This window comes from Eubalaena glacialis, chromosome 3 (assembly GCF_028564815.1).
Source record: "Eubalaena glacialis isolate mEubGla1 chromosome 3, mEubGla1.1.hap2.+ XY, whole genome shotgun sequence".
Taxonomy (NCBI): domain Eukaryota; kingdom Metazoa; phylum Chordata; class Mammalia; order Artiodactyla; family Balaenidae; genus Eubalaena; species Eubalaena glacialis.
Genome location: NC_083718.1, coordinates 172727646 through 172732983, shown reverse-complemented (window position 1 = coordinate 172732983; position 5338 = coordinate 172727646). Strand labels below are relative to the sequence as shown.

General features: G+C 43.4%; 1 non-coding gene across 1 annotated transcript; it reads left to right on the top strand.

Moving 5' to 3' along the window:
- The first annotated feature begins 3562 nt into the window (after nucleotides 1–3562).
- Nucleotides 3563–3696, top strand: LOC133089305 (U11 spliceosomal RNA). Its single transcript, XR_009700678.1, has one exon. It is a non-coding gene; the product is annotated as a U11 spliceosomal RNA (small nuclear RNA).
- Nucleotides 3697–5338: the final 1642 nt, after the last annotated feature.

The following is a 5338-nucleotide window of genomic DNA, read 5'->3' as shown; positions in this document are numbered from 1 at the left end:
CCGCTCCCCGCCTCCAACCCGGAAACGCGCGGCTCTTCCGGCCGGCGGGCGCGCGCCTGGCTTGCACAGGCGCAGACTGCCCTTCGACACGTGGTCGAGATGCAGCGCCGTCGGTCAGCTCTGGCGGTTGGGCTTTTTCCTGCTTGATAGTGTGAGCAAGCTCTGCGCCTTCTACCCGGCGTTAGGAACCCTGCGCTAGCTATTTCTCCCCGAAATAGCCTGTTGTATATATTGCTAGCATGACCAGTAACACGCCCTCGGATGGCCTAGAGTTCGCCATTTTTGGTTAGTGTCTTTGTCGTGATATGAGGACGGTAATATCTCCTGGGACCAACATTCCATAGATATCCTATTGGACCCCAACAGGAAAAACCTGGGGACAAGAGAGACCGGTTGTGGTTGTGACTTGGCAGTTAATAATAACAACTGAGCAATTACTGTCTACCAGGAAATTTTCTATACACCTTACCTCCGATAAGTCAGTCATTTAATGATTTAAAAGAAACCTGTGAGAGGGACTTCCCTGGTCGTCCAGTGGTTAAGACTCCGCGCTTCCACTGCAGGGGGCGTGGGTTCAATCCCTGGTCGGGGAATTAAGATCCTGCATGCCGCGAGGCGCAGTCAGTAAATAAATAAATAAATAAATGAAACCTGTGAGAGACTAAGCAAGTTCTAACTAATAAGTGCAAACTCTCAACTTGAACTCAGAATTCTCACTCTGACCACTAAACTGATGCTTTCGGTTGACTGTCAATGGTGAGAACTGCTATTTACCCTATGCTAGATGCTAGGGTTGTAAAGAAGACCCGATTCCAGCCTGAGTCCCTTCTGGAGCCCGGGTCCTCACACTAAGATGGACAAGAACCCAAGAGCCCACAGACATAAAGGAATGTACAAAGGGCTGGGACAGCTTAGAGTGAGCAACAGTGTCAGCAGGAAAAGCTGCCTCCTACCTGGATTGGTGTAGCAACTTGCTCTCACTGTCTTTATATCTTGCCATCCTCATCCCACCAAATTCCCAATCCACTCTTAACCCTGCCACAGATCCAAATTCACAGATTCCAGGCCCCTTCACCACTAGGCTCCAAGTTATCTTCCTAGTCTTATTTCTCTGCCACTGCTTTCTTCATTATCCTAAGGGTCTGGCATACCATTTTTGTTTTTGCACTCCATCTTTTTAAGACCCAGTTTACTTTTTTTGCTTTTATTTTTTATACAATTTTTAAAAGGTACACTCCATTTACAGTTATTACAAAATATTGGCTATGTATTTCCCATGTTGTACAATACATCCTTGTAGCCTATCTCTTACACCCAACAGTTTGTATGTCCCACTTCCCCACCCCTAAATTGCCCCTCCCCGCTCCCCACTGGTAACCACTAGTTCTCTAAATCTGTGAATCTGCTTTTTCATTATATTCACTAGTTTGTTGTATTTTTTAGATTCCCCGTATAAGTGACATCATACAGTATTTGTCTTTGTCTGACTTATTTCACTTAGCATAATGCCCTACAAGTTCATCCATGTTGCTGCAAATGGCAAAATTTCATTCTTTTATATATAAATATAAATATATATCTTTTTTATCCATTCATCTGTTGATGGACACTTAAGTTGCTTCCATATGTTGGCAATTGTAAATAATGCTGCTATGAACATTGTGGCGCATGTATATTTTCACATTATTCTTGTTTTTTTCAGATGTATACCAAGGGATGGAATTGCTGGGTCGTATGATAGTTCTGTTTTTAGTTTTTTGAGAAACCGCCATACCGTTTTCCACAGTGCACCACTACAGGTGGTAGGCAAGATAAACACAAAACTGTTAATAGTAGTTTGGGAAAAGCATTCTCACAGTTTTGTACTGTATCAATTTCTTTACAATTAGCACATAGTTTTTATATTAAAAATGAAGTATACATGAATGATTCCATTTTTATGCCTTTCTGGAAAAGGCAAAACTACAGGGCCAGAAAAGAGGTTGCCAGGATTGGGAATGGGGGGAGGAGTTGACTAGAAAAGGGGACAAAGGAACTTTTTGGGGTGATAGAAATGTTTTGATTGATTGTGGTAACAGATACATGTCTGTTCAAGTTTGTTAAAACTCACAGAACTGTATGATAAAAAAAGGTGAACTTACGGGCTTCCCTGGTAGCTCAGTGGTTAAGAATCCACCTGCCAATGCAGGGAACACGGGTTCCAGCCCTGGTCTGGGAAGATCCCACATGCCGCGGAGCAGCTAAGCCCGTGCGCCACAACTACTGAGCCTGCACTCTAGAGCCCGTGAGCCACAACTACTGAGCCTGCACTCTAGAGCCCGTGAGCCACAACTACTGAGCCCACGTGCCACAACTACTGAAGCCCGCGCGCCTAGAGCCCGTGCTCCGCAAGAAGAGAAGCCACCGCAATGAGAAGCCTGCGCACCGCAAGGAAGAGTAGCCCCTGCTCACTGCCAGTGGAGAAACTCCGCGTGCAGCAACGAAGACCCAACGTAGCCAAAAAAAAAAAAAGGTGAATTTACTGTATATAAATTATACCTCAAGAAACCTGACTTTAAGAAATGAAATAGAGAAAATATAGAAAGCACGGACTATATTTTAAAAATAATTTTAATTGCACAAGTAATAAAATGCACAATAATAAAATAATCTTTATGCTTTTTAAAAATGAGAACATTACAGGTAAATCTAAAGTTTTGTGTGTCTCTGCCCTCATCCAGATTCCCTCCCTCCTTTCCAGAGGTAATTGATATGTGTTAATAATACAAACATGTAGCCATTGAAAATAAAGCACTGGGTTTTGTGTGCACACGTATGCTCTTTATTACGGTATCATGCGGTACCGTATTCAACACCTTTTTCATTCAATTTTTTTATACCTGTTGATAAAGCGCAGTATTACTTTGTTTCCGTTAATGGTGTCATGCTGTACCTTATTCTGCAACTTTTATCAGTCAATGTTTTTTGATGTCTAATTCACTCCTTGGAAGTACAACAGATGGCATTCCACTTTATGAACCCACCACATTCTGCTCTTTCGTTGTTGTGCAGGTGAAGATTAATTAGCTCCCAGTTTTTTGCTCTTACAGGGATCCGGTGCCTCCAGTGCTCACGTGCTGGGGCAGCTTCAGGGTGGACGGCTAGGAGTGGCACAAGTTTGTGCATTTTCAATTTTAACAGGGTGGGATTTGTGCCTTCCCCAGATAGGTACCCAGAGCTGCGGGGAAGCCGGTCTTGCAGAGCCCCAGACCAGCTGTAAGTCGTCACGGTTCCCTCCCACAAACCCCTCCTCCCCGCCCCTCCCTCTGCACCCGCCGGCACCTTCCCAGCAAGCACTGCGCATATTTGCATATAACTCAAGTCTTAGCTTTTACTTTTAAATGAAAACCCAAAAATAAATGATAGAGTCTCCTTATGAAGCCTTCTCTCCGGCTCAGAAGTTCCTGCAGTTACACCCTCAACTTCGGGAACTCTGAGTAGAAAATTGCATCGACTTTGTTTTCACCTTTATCAAAAAAGGGATTTGCCAACACTGCCACCCTGCTCTTATCGGTAGTAGGGTAAAAAGGGCTTCTGTCGTGAGTGACACACGTGGGGCAGCTCGTTTGTTCTTCGTGCGGAATCGACATCAAGAGATTTCGGAAGCATAATTTTTTGAGTATCGGGCAGCTGGTGATCGTTGGTCCTGGCGCCCTTCCATTTCTAGTTTGAAAAACCAGAATGCTTGCTTTCAATAATTAAGGCCGTAATATTAAGGTCTATTTGTTTTGAACGGGTGTGATGTCTGTGGTTTTTGTGAATTTTCAAACGGTGTTCAGTTTCAAAAGCTTGCTGATTAATTTTTTTTTACGGTTTACAATGATTGTATTTCAGAAGTGTGGGTTAGGGGTGTAAATTGTTTGCAAAAACTGTTTTCACAAGTAAGTGGTGAAGTTTTTTTTCCTTGAAATGGCAACAGCAGATATTTTTCTTTTTTCAGATGTTACGCAGTTGAGACGTAAACAACGGAAGTGATATGTTTATTCGTGAGTGCACTGCTCTATGCCGGCAGAAAGACTATCCGTACTCTTTGCAGTTTCTTGTCTGTAGAAGTAATGGAATTATCATGCAGAACATATTTTGTTAAAATTTCTCCCGTTAAAATTGGGGTTGACATATATACATAAACAGTAGTATGTATAAAACAGGTAATTAATAAGAACCTGCTGTACAAAAAAAAATGCTCTTCCTTTCACCAGATGTACGTATCGCTTTGTGAAGGTGTGTTGATGTTCTTTTATAGCTTTTGTCGTCTAAAACCGTAGAGGCAATACTTTAAAACACCAGCGAAATAGCGCTTTCTTATTGCTGATAGCAACAGCCTTGCTGGAGAGCAATTGGGGAAGAGACATAAAAATCTAAAACCTTCAAAAAAAATTCGTGTGTAAGAATACATCCTCACATAGTAAGATTATGTTGAATAGGAGATTTAGGGAATTCCCCCAGAGTTCAAGGGTTAGGACGGTTCGCTGCCACTGCAGGGGGCGCAGTTTAGATCCCTGGTCGGCGAACAGAGATCCTGCCGCCCAATGGAGCCAAAAGGAAAGAAAAATTTAGCTCCAAGGATTCATTAATTCTAACAACGAATGTATAGTGTACTCAGATATACAGTAGTCCCTCCATATCTGTGCAGGACGGGGAAGTTGGTTCCAGGTTCCCCCGTTGGATACCAAAATCCGCACATATTCAAGTGCCTTATGTAAAACGGCCTAGGGACTTCCTTCATGGCGCAGTGGTGAAGAATCCGCCTGCCAACGCAGGGGACAGTGGTTCGAGCCCTGATCCAGGAAGATCCCACATTGCCGCAGAGCAAGTAAGGCCGTGTGCCACAACTACTGAGCCTGCGCTCTAGAGCCTGCGAGCCACAACTGCGGAGCCCGCGCGCCCAGCCTGTGCTCAGCAACAAGAGAAGCCACCGCACTGAAAATCCTGCACACCACAACAAAGAATAGCCCCTGCTCGCCGCAACTAGAGAAAAGCCCGCGCACAGTAAGAGAGACCCAATGCAGCCAAAAACAAAACAAAACAAAAAACGGCCTAGTGTTTGCATGTAACCTATGCACATCCTCCAGTTATATTTTAAATCATCTCTAGATTACTTATAATACCTAATACAAGGTAAATGCTATGTAAAATAGTTGCAGGGAGGTGGCAGATTCAAGTTTTGCTTTCTGGAATTTTGGAACTTCCTGGATTTTTTTTTAATTTTTAATCCATGGTTGGTTGAATCTGTGGATGCAAAACCTGGGGATACAGAGGGCTGGCTGTATTATTTTGCTCACTTAACAAATGAGAAAAC